The sequence below is a fragment of the Haliotis cracherodii genome, unplaced genomic scaffold (assembly GCF_022045235.1).
Source record: "Haliotis cracherodii isolate W230 unplaced genomic scaffold, xgHalCrac1.p SCAF_11, whole genome shotgun sequence".
Classification (NCBI taxonomy): Eukaryota; Metazoa; Mollusca; class Gastropoda; order Lepetellida; family Haliotidae; genus Haliotis; species Haliotis cracherodii.
In genome coordinates this window covers 7283492-7297673 of record NW_027266266.1, presented here as the reverse complement: position 1 = coordinate 7297673, position 14182 = coordinate 7283492, and positions in this window count along the sequence as shown.

The following is a 14182-nucleotide window of genomic DNA, read 5'->3' as shown; positions in this document are numbered from 1 at the left end:
AACTCTGTTTTTTCCACCAACATTTTATTCTAATAAGAGCCCCCTATTTCTAATTTTGAGAGTTCCCTGGGCGCTTTTTACGTCGAATACGGTAACATAATAAATTCATTAAGTAGATGTGTAGTATTTTGGCTATATTTTAACAATCTATAGGTTTTGATTAAATGCTGTTTTAAGTTTGATGGATAATATCATTATTTCTTTACAGAATGATAATCATGGTGTATGTTAGTTTCAAGATCACATTCGTGAAGTGTTTCGTATGTTCAGTAGCGTGTATAATCATGTTTGTATAACAAGGGCATGGCTTAGCCATAGAATGATCAGCTCGGCAGGTGAGCAGATTTCTTGTTATTAATGTCCCAAACCGTTGTTATAATTGTTTACAAAATGTATTTTTTGTTATTTAATAAATATCTCCTAATATATTGACCTGTATATGTTGATGTTGACTTTGATGTTACAGCACAAAGCATCTTTTTGATTCACTTAATGGTTGATAGTGAACTTTTGTCATAGAACTGTTTTATAGGAATTCAGACTTGTTATAGTCAGGTGGGTTTTTTATGTATATGATCTACAGGTCAACTGACAACCCAGATTTCACAAATGAACAATCAATGAATTTTTGAGCCTGTTAAATACCGGTACTATCAGTAAAGATAGAAAGTAAGCCAGTAGAGAAGTACCGTATTTCCTCTTTTAGATGCCAGGTCGATCAATTGATACAATTAATGATCTCTTGACAGTTCGGGACATTCGTGGTCATAGTGAAATTGGGGTATTAATAGAAGCCAGGCTTCCAATAGACGCCGGGCCTGTAATTGACGCCCCGTCAAAGGCTTGTCCAAAATGAATAGAAGCCAGGGTGTCTAATAAAGGAAATACGGTAACCATATTACTTATCATTGCGAAATGATTTTAGTATCTTTCCGTTTTGTCTTTATCTCTCCTGACATATGTTTCTTTCAAGAGAACACTTCAAGGAAAAGCTGCATTTATAAGGCCTAGGTTGGTATACAAGACTGACCAACAAATAAACCCAGAAATTTAAAAAAAAAATAAAATGACGACCAAAAAGATTTTGGTTGACCGTTTTCAATTCTGTGAAATAAAATTTTATCACAGCTGTTTGTAAGAAATGGTGAACAATATATATACAAATCTTTTTCTAACAAAAAATAAAACCCAAACAGTTTAGTTCAATGACGCGATGTCTGTTTTTTATCTGAATATGCATATCAAACATCAATCATAGCACTTAAGTGTTTTACTTGGTGGCCATAAGAGTTTTGTCCCTTGGCTATGCCAGGATCTGGTGATCATGGATTTGAGTCCCGTTTGTCCTGTAGTATATATATATATCCGTGACCTGCATCACTTTTAGCTTCACGCTTGTAATTAATAAACACAGGTAGGACAATGGTTAGCATATATTAAATAATTTAATGAATTACATCTACAATTTATACGCAAAAAGGTGTTACTTTAATCAAAATTGCTAATGTTGAATTGACACAAATCGAGAAAGGTGCCAATGGGCCAGTTTATTTGTCTGGGGTATGATTTCAGTATCGCCAATTCTTCAAATGTGGCTGTAAAAGGCGACTATGCTTGTCGTAAGAGGCGACTAACAGGATCAGATGGTCAGGCTCGCTGACTTGGTTGATGCATGTCATCGTATCCCAATTGCGTGGATTGATGCTCATGATATCAATCACTGGATTGTCTGGTCCAGACTCGATTATTTACAGAACGCCGTCATATAACTGAAATATTGCTGAGTGTGGCGTTTAACAACAAAGAAACGAATCAAATGTGGTCTCTGGAAATGAAACACGATTGCATGGAGATTACAATATCATAGATGTCCCATGTTACCGATCTTTCCCTAGTCTTTTGCGTCATAATGTAGACTGTTAAATTTCCGGTTATATTGAAAAATTGATCAAGGAATATGGAAAAAGGTGCAAATGACCCAATGTCTTGTTGTCATCGGGAACAGTTGGTGTAAGGTGCAAACTTTGTGTGCAGAGTTGTGTCCCTTCTCCATGCCAGGATCTACTGATTGGTGGTCCCAGATTTGTCCAAACTGTTATCTCAGGTCTGTCTGCACCATTTCAATAAGGGGACACATCCTCATCTTGCGTCACTTGGGCTTTACTCCCAAATTAAACCACATGCCCTGGGTATTTATTACGTCGAATATGGTAAGCCACATGCTGTGATATAACTGAAATACTGTTCATAGCAGCATTAAACCCAATCTACACACTCACTCACTGAATGGGGGGCACGGGTGGCCCAGTCGTCTAAGGCGCCGCGATTGGCTGTGCAGAGTTGCGTCCCTTGGGCACGCCAGAAACCTATGATTGTGGGTTCGAATCCCGGTTGGCCTCGATTATGTTTCTAGGTTTGTCAGGCCCATACCTGTTCTCCAGGGTTTCACCGAAGTGGTAAACGTCTGAGACCTGCATCACTTCGGGCTTTCCTCCCACATTAAGCTGACACCCCACGATATAACTGGAATACTGTTAAAAGCGGCGTTAAACCCAACTCACTCACTCACTCACTGAATGTTCGTGCCAGTGTTTTCATGAGTATGATATTGTTTTCAAGAATGTATAGTTACTATTGAATAGAAATCATTCTTTGAATTGGTTGGCTCTTCAAGTTTAATCGTCTTTCACATTGATAACGTCTCTGTATTAGTTTCTATGTTGTGGGTTCATAGTGTTTAATGTTCTTGCACAAATGGTGCTATTTTACACTGTATGCGTTCATTAACGATATTTGTTACTGGATAAGAAAAGTTTTCAAGAAAGGAATGTTGTACGGATGTCAGTTTATAAAATATGTAATACTCTTAGACCTTTAAGCAGTATCTTAGTACTTCCTTGATTAAGCAAGCAATGGCTCTTCCTTATGTAGTTAGTTAACTTTGTCTTACAGCTGTAAACTGAACTTGTGTTTACTGTTTAACTTCTGATAGGGAAATAAACTCTTCAACATTTGATGGGGGTATTTTGAGAGGAAACTGTATGTGACTGATAGGATATGTTCTTACAAATATACTTTATGATAAGAAGACTCATTTTCAGCTTCATTTTGAGTTAATATCTTTATCATCCAAAACTGGCTTCCACAAGAGATGTTGCTTGGGTGAGATCAAGCAATATGTCCTAAGAGATACCGCTACGATGACTATGAATCACAGTGCTTTGCTGACCATTGTGACATCATTGGTTACCATGACATCACAATCTAATGACATCACTAATCTCTCTGCCTCTGAAGCTGGTTAGCTGTAGTTATTGTACTCAAGGCATTGGTTATTACAGTTTACAAACTAAAATGTTGGAAGAATGATTTTGGATGATAATTAGAATCTCATCCTCGTGTCTTTTGACAAAAGGGGGCACTGGTGGCCCAGTCGTCTAAGTCGCTGCGATTCGCTGTGCAGAGTTGAGTCCCTTGGGCGTGTCAGAAACCTATGATTGTGGGTTTGAATCCTGGTTCGCCCCGATTATGTTTCTAGGTTTGTCAGCACCATACCCGTACTCGTGAGACCGTGCTCGTGAGACCTGCATCACTTCGGGCTTTCCTCCCACATTAAGCTGACACGCTGTAATACTGTTAAAAGCAGCCTCAAACCCAACTCACTCACTCACTCACTCTTTTGACATAAGATATATCATCCCCCGTCGATAAAAGTTATAAACTTCTCAACAAACCTTGGAGTTTCAAAGTTTTATCAGCGTGTTAATATATTTAATGTCTAAAGGGGGCAGTCGGGTAGCCTAGTGGTTAAAGCGTTCGCTCCTCACGCCAAAGACCCGGGTTTGATTCCCACTCACTAATGTCTAAAGACACTTGGGTGGATTCTCCATTTAGATATTTTTTTCAAGATCTCAGAAATGACTCTGTATCTCTATCAAAAGAAGAGTCTATCATTAAAACAGGTCATGGTATTGAAAACAAATACAACTTTCAATTATTTTCATATTTTGTTGTAATTTTGAATTTCTTTTTTGTCATAGTGACAGCCATGAAAAAAGGACATTTTAAGGAGGATCAGGATTATTTTGAACACCTCTGGAGGAAATATTTTACCCCTCCCCAATATCAAAAGACATTTTCTTTAGAGAATAACCAAAGAATCTCGACACTAAAACAAGAATATGGTTATACATAAAAAATATATACAATATACATACTTCATATTCAATCAAACAAAATATTTTAAAATATTTTTGAATTTCTTATTTTAATTGTGTTATTGAAGTCTGCATTTATCAAATGTGATGTACCGATGTGGCAAGGGTGGGAGATTGGGGATGTACTTTAACACACTTAGTAAAGATGTGGTACTGCATCAGGTGTACAGTGTACCAGAGTTACTCCATTAAGAGCCAAGGTCCTTATATTCAGAACTAGCCCTAATTGGGGCTGGCCTATTTTTCTTTCAAGAAACAATATTGGGTGACTTTGTTAAGTGAACTTAAATGTCATGGGGAGAAATCATTGCATGTAACTGACCCAGGTCTATTCCACAGTGAATTTAGTATGACTGTTGTAATTCTATGTTAAAGTATGGGAGTTGTGATCACATTAGCACAATGATCCCTTTGTGGAATTGGGCCCTGGGTCCGGTTTCACAAAACAATCATAACGCTTCGACAGATGTAAGTCCATATTAGTGCATAAGAGTTACGATAGTCGTAGTAATACAATAGCTTTGTAAAACGGAACCCTGGTCCTTATTTGGTCTGGTAGCCTAGTGGTTAAAGCATTCGCTCGTTACGCCGATGACCTGGGTTTGTTTCCCAACATGGGTACAATGTGTGAAGCCCATTTCTGGTGTCCCCCGTCGTGATATTGCTGGAATATTGCTAAAAGCGGCGTTAAACCATACTCACTCACTCAAACCCCTTCCCCTAGACCTGACCTTAATATTGGCCAGGGTCCAGTTCCATAAATTCTTGGTTAGAATTTGACCCCAGCAACCTGTGTTGGTCTAGAGAGGCAATTTAAGGGATCAATTGGTCCGGCTTGGTGACGTGTCGACGTACACCGACAGTATGGATCATTGCCAAATATTGATCACAGGATTGTCTGGTCCAGACTTGATTATTTACATGCCGCGGTCATATTGCTGGAATATTGCTGAGTGTGGGATAAAACAAACAAACATATATCAATCATAGTGCTATAACAGTCGTAACTCCCATGACTGATAGTAGTTGTAGCATGAGGAATGATTTGTTAAACAAGGCCCATGTTCTTAATGGAGGATGTGTGGTATATAGATATTCTGTGAAGATGATCGAGGCTAGTTAAAGACTGGGGTTTATGATTGTTATCACCTTCCGCTGAGTGTCTAGTCCTGTTGTTACGAAAGGTGAAGCTTTTATATGTATCTTTTGTGGTACAATAAATGGAAAAAACAAACAGTTGCATTGTTGTTTCTCATAAATTAGGGCCTGTCTAATGGTCCAGTGATTAAATCCAGGTTTCTTGTCAAAGGAATATGGAGAAAGGTGCCAAAGCCTAATCCACCTTTTTGTCATGAACAGTGGTCTAAGATTTTGCAATTTACTGGGCACAGTTGTGTCCCTTTCTTGTTCAAGGATATTGCTGCTGGCCTTTTGAATTCAAGATTTAACATTTTTGGTAATAATAATGTGCTTATTTATAATGCGCCAAATCTAAAACATGCCCAATGCACAGTTAACTCGATTATTATTTTCAACTCCCTGGGGAGTATATGAGCCAAGCTGCTTGAGAAGCGCTATAAGGTTAACAGTCATATTACCATCTCATCCAACTGGGTAACCATTCACTACTGGGTGAACAGAGGCGTATTTCAAACGAAGTCACTTGCCTAAGGACACACCACATGTTACATGTGCTCTTTCGTGGGGCAGGACCGAAGCCCAAGTAACTCTCAGGAGTCAAACATTGTCACCAATTCTCCTACTTTCCTTGACCAACTTCACCCGACCTTGCACGCTTTCTTTCGGACTCTCATGTGTCTAAATAAAGAGAAAGCGTCAGTCAACTTCATTGTATGCATGATCAGATATCGTTTTATATGTGTATCTAAAAAAGATTTGCGAGGCTCCTGTAAAACAATTCCTAATCGGACATTTTGCACCAAACTTTTGAGACCTATAGCAGATACCTGGGTAGGGTAATAGAGGGTTGGGTAGTAAATTTGGGCTCGTCCCAGCCCTAAAATCTACACGAGGTGAGTCAAAAGTTGCAGGAGGAAATAAAAAAAATTAAAAAGTTGACATCATAAGAAAAAGATCGCCGTCTTGAGTCCCATCATCTGAGTTACTCAGCTTTGTTTTTTGTCACAAGGCAAGGGAGTTAATTTTGACAAAGTTTGTGGATCAAGGACAAGGGACATAACTCTAGATGTACTATGAAGGAATTCACTATGATTCATCCACTCACGGACGTATATACAATTCTATATACGTCTTTGATCCACTGAACAATCTGGTGAAAAATGAATGTCATATTGTAAAATACATTCTTAAAAGTATCAGTAATCTCAAAATAATTTTGCATGTATGATGAGTTGGGCAAAAAAACATAAATGTAAATTTGGATTATTATTTTTTTCTGGTTTTGAAGAAAATAGGCTTGGCAAACCTGTTATCCAACAAATAAAAAATATTATGAAATACTGAAGGGCTGTCCAAATGGCTTTAAATGACACAATGAAGCTTTGTCTAACTGGTTAGTGTTCCAGAGTGATGAAGGTGTATGATGGCATGGTCCCACCCATACAGGAATCAGTTATTGCCATACATAAGATAGCTACGCGATAAATCGCAAAGAACAATGAAGAACAAAGTGTGGTTTATTTCACAGCGTAACATTGTTCTATCATGAAGTCATTTCTGGAGATTCGAACATGCACTTGCAACTTGGTAACGTACATCGGACAACGTTATTTTTGAGAGGGGGGAGTCTAGTGAATTGTTCCCATAGTTTTAGCTGGGCAACACAGATGAATGCAAAGGACAAATGATGACATCCGAGATATGACAATCGTCATTGGGAGAAAGGTACAGATAATCGACATGATTATTGTGCGAATATGCGGGAAATACCCACCTGTTCATAAAATTGACTAGTCCAACGTTGTTGAGGTTGGATTCTATTGAGAAAGTCATTATTAAAATACGGGTATATATTGTTAAAGCTTGTACATTTCATCATCATCCTTAAAGAGGCTGTACATAATGTTGATATCTCATATGCGCACCTCATAGTTTATACTCGGGGCGGTCGGGTAGCCTAGTGGTTAAAGCGTTCGCTTGTCACGCCGAAGACCCGGGTTCGATTCCCTACATGGGTACAATGTGTGAAGCCCATTTCTGGTGTCCCCTGCCGTGATATTGCTGGAATATTGCAAAAAGCGGCGTAAAACCATACTCACTCACTCATAGTTTATTCTCCCTGCAGCGTTTATTGTATGATAAACAAAACTCCTACTCGTCGTTTTTTTCTTAAATACAAGGCATTGTGACTGCAGCGATACAACTCCATCCCTGGTCCTAAGATCAGGTTGTCAGATTCAGTGACTTGGTTGATTGCATGTCATCATACCACAGTGAAATGGATTGTTCCTCATAGTATCAATCACTGGATTGTCTAGTCCAGACTTGATCATTTAAGGCTACAGTGGTCATTGCCAATAAATGTCATGTGGAATAGTAGAGTCATGTTCACTTCTAGATTTGTAACCTACAAGATAAATAGATAAATTTAATAAAAACTCATCCCCTCGGTTCAGTTTGGGAAAAAGTTTTCAAGAAACAAGAATATTCTTTTAACTTGCCTCGTTATTGGTCCCCAGCAATCAAAGCTGGTCAGGAGAGGCGAGTTAGTGGATTGGGTGGTCATGCTCAGTGACTTGGTTGATTGTATGTCATATACCGGTAAGTGGAATATTGCTGAGTGTTGCGTTAAACAACCAAAACACACTCAAACACACACACATACAGACCCACTCACACTAACACATATACACCCAAACATACACCAACACACACACACATTACCCAATAGATGAGACTTCTGATAAAAACTTCCTCACATAATCTGAGACAACACTATATATACGCGGATGTATTGCCAAGTACTGTAAAAAAACTTAAGATACAGCTCTCAAAAAATATGTCATGAAACTATTGTTTTCTGATAAAAAAATAATTCTGTAACATGTTTGAAAAAAGCCACTTTTTGATACTCAAATAATGTCTGTATAAATGCTGAGGACCAAAATCATAATGATTTAAAGACAAAATGATGTCTTACAGGCAAACACACAAGCTAAAATGTGTATGTGCGTGCGTGTGTGCGTTTGGACGCTGCTTGTACTTGTGCAGATATTCAGACACAGTGTTCGGACTCCGAGCCAATGAGTCCTTGTTTTATCCCTTTAATTAATGCTGACACGTGCCAGGCAGGGTAACAACAAGTACCATCTTTTAAAACATCTTTGAGTATGGTGCAGCCAGGGGATTGAACAACCAAACTTCTGCTCTTAACTATAATGGCTAACTAGTGGCCATCAATAGGTTTTTCTGTTATGTACCCACCGACACACACACACAGGGACCCACACACATGCACACACACAGAGACAGACCCCCACACACACAGAGTCCCCCCCACACACAGACACAGGGACCCACACATATTCACACACACAGAGACACACACACAGAGACACACACACACACACACACACACACACACACACACACACACACACACAGAGTCCCACACAGACACAGGGACCCACACATACACAGACACACAGAGACAGACACACACACACACACACACACACACACAGAGGGACCCACACACATGCACACACATGTGTTCCCCCCACACACACACACATAGGGACCCACACACATGCACACACAGACAGAGGAGACCCCCCCCCCCCCCCCCCCCCCCCCCCCCACACACACACACACACACACAGACACACGGGGACCACACAAAGAGACAGACACACATGCACACACACATGCACACACACAGGGACCCACACACATGCACACATGCACACACACAGACACACACTTATACACAGATACAGACACACACACATACATACACACACCACACACAGGCACACAGAGACACACATACACACACACACAGACAGACACATCACACCCACAGACAGACACACATGCAGACAGACACACACACATACAGAGAGACACACATACAGACACACACACACAGTCACATACACAGAGACACCCACACACAGACACACCCACACACAGAGACAGACAGACAGACACACAGAGACACACACATATGGTAAGTCTTCATGGAGTTGAATTGGCTGTCCTATGATCATCACTACATAAACTACATCGTGTTGCCAAGGCAACACCAAAAGTAAAACATCTGAACCAGAGAGCAGTTCATGATCAATCAATCAGTTATGTCATACCTGTGGCTGCTTGTTACAGGTAGGGCGATAAATCCTACAGATGGACATCCCACTCAGTTCCTGGTCTGGGGGCTAGCCAGGGGCCAACAGCCTACAATAGATCTGTGTCACAGATGACCTGGCACTGACAATTGCTCCACAAACAGGTGCTGCTTGCATCAGGACTTAATGCACACATAATAAACCTGTCACTTGGCCAACATTTTCGACATACTTTGGTCAAGTTTGACAGCATCAAAAGCCACCAACAATATGGTAAACATGATTTTATTTGTTTGAATTTTCTTGTTCACTTTGGCTGAAAATAGATAAGTAAAGTCCATCGATGGGTTTATCAATTACAAGACAAACAAATACTGTGTCATCAATGTAGAACTAGGTTACCTGTAGATTTAACGGCTCCATATTGAACTATGAACAAAACACGCAGAGTGAGGTTTCAAATGTTAAATTCTACCATGACTAAATAAAACGGGAACTCTTTAGTGTTAGCAAATATATTGAGTGAAGCGGCATGGGTTGAGTCCAGTGTTTTGAGTGGGTTGTCGATCTTAATTACGGAATCACCGACAACAGCCTTTAAACAAAATATGACACTCTATATGCTCAAGCAGTTTGTTTACACCGTAATACTTTACTCAAACATATGACACTCATTGAAAGCATGTAGCCTGGCAACTTGGTAAGCTGGCATGAGGTGGGCACCACAAAAGAAAACTAAGCAAGTCTTACAAAGGTATCTTTCTCCAACGCACGTCGCAATTATGACGTCATATCGCTCATTGTGATGCAAAAGATATGTGGTCACAGTGGTATATAGGAAAGCACCAAATAGCAAGCTCTCTGTTGTCCTCAAAACTTGAAATACTATCTTTGTTGATTTCTATCGTGTTTTCTAAACAAAATGTATTACCACGCATCCTTTGAATATTGTAGTGACTGCAACTTTGCATTTAGTAGCCTATAATTGTACATATATTTATTTAAATATGCCTGCCAACAATGACTGTAAAGTAAGTACTATACTAAAAATATTAGCTTCCACGGTGATGTGGCTGTCAAACCCCCGGTTTCAATTATTGTGATTTGATACCTCTAATTGACCAATCAAAAAAGAGTATTTCCCAAATTCATGGTAGAATATATTATAGTGATGCTTTGAACAGTTTTTTAAAATTTGCATCACTGGGGCATGGGTAGCACAGTTGACAAAGGTGCCACAATTCGCTGTACAGCGTAGCATCCCAAACACCTGAAACCTATGATCGTGGGTTTGAATCTCGGTTCACCCCGATTATGTTTCTAGGTTTGTCAGCACCACACCCATGCTCTGTGTTTCACCGAAGTGGTAAACGTCTGAAACCTGCATCACTTCGGGCTTTCCACCACACCAAGATGGCACGCCATGATATACATTAAATACTTTTCAAGCAGTGTTAAATGCAACTCTTTACTCATTCTTTTATAGGGGCGGTTGGGTAGCCTAGTGGTTAAAGCATTCGCTCGTCACGCCGAAGACCCGGGTTCGATTCCCGACATGGGTACAATGTGTGAAGCCCATTTCTGGTGTCCCCCGCCGTGAGATTGCTGAAAAATTGCTAAAAGCGGCGTAAAACAAAACTCATTCACTCACTCATTCAATTATATCAGTGTCAGCTATATGTGGGAGAAAAGCCCCAAAATGAGGCAGTCACAGAGGTTTACCACTTTGGTAAGACCCATAGGTACAGCATGGACACTTAATAGGGTCCATGGGTACAGGTACTGACAATCCAAGGACCACAGTCAGGCCAAATCTGGATTTGAACCTATGACCTGTTGATCCTAAAGCAAAGGGACGCAACTCTGCACAGACTCATCAGACCACTACATCTGTGAGTGAGTTTGGTTTTACACAGCTTTTAGCAATATTCCTGCAATATCACGGCAGGGGACACCAGAAATGGGCTTCACACATTGTACCCATGTCGGGAATCGAACCCGGGTCTTCGGCGTGACGATCGAACGCTTTATCCACTAGGCTACCCGACCGCCCACTACATCTGTGCCACTTGACCAAGAATATACAAGTGATGAATAAAATGTATATAACTATATGAAGTCCACAAAACCTCTTGAGCAAACATCGCTGCATTATGAATTAAGAAAAGATATTATTATAACTTACCGTATTCGACGTAATAAGCGCCCAGGGCGCTCTCAAAATTTTGTGGTTTATGCTGGCAGCCTGAAATGTTTATGTACGACAAATATATATTTCCAGAATTAAATTCCCCATAATTGAGGGTGCATATCACACACGTGTGTGTATTATACGCGAATAAATAAGTCTTGTATAAATGTATTATTTGGAAAGGGTGCTAATTGGGATTGTTCACTAGCCAATATATTAGCAAATATTCCTGTGGGCGCTTATTAGAGCGGGGCGCTTATTACGTCGAATACGGTATGTCAAAAACACAAAAATACATACACATGCATCAGGCACATTAAAAAAATGAAATCTTTAATTCTTTTGAAATTACTCTGCATGTACCTTCATCTTTAATGTCAAGTAAATCCTGCCCCTGTTTGTGTGATTACAGGCACAAAAAATAGATAAAACAAGACATTACTAGTCAAGCCTTGGCAGAACTCTGTACAATCTGTTGTCAAAATAAGGATATTCCATAAGTAAGTGAGTGAGAATGGTTTTATGCCACTTTTAGCAATATTCCAGCAATATCACAGCGGGGAACAACAGAAATGGGCTTCACACATCGTACCCATGTCGGGAATCGAACCCGGGTCTTTGGCGTGACGAGCGAACTCTTTAACCACTAGGCTACCCGACTGCCGTACATTCCATGAGAAAACAGTATTCCACAAGTGTAGATGATTAAATGGATCAGGCTTTACTGTATTTTTGCTTGGAAATTGATCGGCTGACCTTGACAATTCTTTAAAATAATACAAGCAGAATAACAAGGTTTTTTATACTGCCAGCAGTAAAGATCGCTTTCACAATAAAAATGACAATGAAATGACACTGTTAGATTTTAGATTAATAACATTTAAAAGGACCCAAAGATAATTTTATTTTATATCACCTCCCAATCCTAATCAAACTCTACAATGGATAAAAAAATCCTGAACAATGCATTTAAATTTTATTTTTAACCTACTGACCAAATGTTTCATAATCAAAATCTAACCCCCAAAAAAACAACACAACAACAAAAAACAACAACAAATAAACAAAACAAACGTCTGGTCTCATTTAGGGAGGGTAGCCATGACAATTAGGTCAATCATACAAGTCTATGCTTGTCTGCTACCTCAAGTATTATCTTAAAACATGGAGGCAAGTCTCAATTCTACACAAGGCACTAATTACAGTGTCCAGACCCTTGCTGAAAATCCACAGGGCCAGGAGGCCATTAAGATCCATATGTCAAACGGAGCTGTCAGTCTCCATTGTGACAAACTATAGTAAATTACAAATTACATAACCCTGACATATTCCGTCACATCTGATTACCTTCAATGTATCTCTTTTAGCGGTCTCAATCAAACACAGAATTTTCTACAAAATGACGTGAATAAATATTGTCATTATTAAAAGAATTCAAAGGACAATTTTATGCATCATGTCAGGACCTGGATGAATACATATACTAATGATAATTATTGGCCAGCTGTTACGTGCTGAAACAGATTGGATGCCTGGATTGCAGTGACGATATTAAAGGATGCTGTTGATAAAGTACAAGCATGATTAATAACATTATGATGCAGACGTCATCTGTTGGATGACAACATTTGTTCAAAAATATATGATTAGTTTCATCTATAAGCAATATATTTCATTAAGCTGTTCGTCCTAATGCTTGATGGTGATACATGTATGTACTGTTTAACATACTATGACATCCCAACCTTTTTGTTTTCATTTTTTAACAGCCAAATTCATTTTAACTTTAAAAACTTGCGTGACTATCATTCAATAAACCCAGTACTTATTGTTTCTTTAGAAACAGGATTATTTTTCTGTATATACATATATCTTTTAGTGAACAGAAAACAGAATTATATGTGCATAAAATTAATCATAGAAATATGATTTTTCTACTGCAAAAAATATGCTCCAAATATGTCCATTTTCTGCTTCATCAAAAATGCTTATTCATTTTTAATACTCCTACCTATTTCTGTCAAATGGTTTTCCTCTTTTTTTTTATGAAATAGATATGAGTAGTTCTGATAACACTTGTTTAATAAAATTGCAACTGTGGTAAAAAGATTTAAACACTATAATAAAATTGCATAAAATTATATGTTAGATGATATCTGGCTTGATATTTTGGGGGGTATGTCTTTCACAATCACACCGTGCCTGATGGACCTCATCGACGCGATAGAAATACCCAAATAGGGCCCCTGTACATCTTTAGCCATGAAGGTAAGAAAGTCAAGTAAAGGGACCGGTTCGGTAAAACCGAAGATGTTTACATTCGGCTGGTGACAAAATTCAAGTTCTTTATCGCCCAACGTTTCTAAAATTCTGTAATTGTCACATACCGTACCATAATAACATATTCGTGAAATATATGTTGTCAGTTTTTTCTCTGCAGTAAGTCAGCATTTGCGGCCAACATGTAGGCTTTCTGAGCGGAAGTCGCTTGTAGCATCCATGAA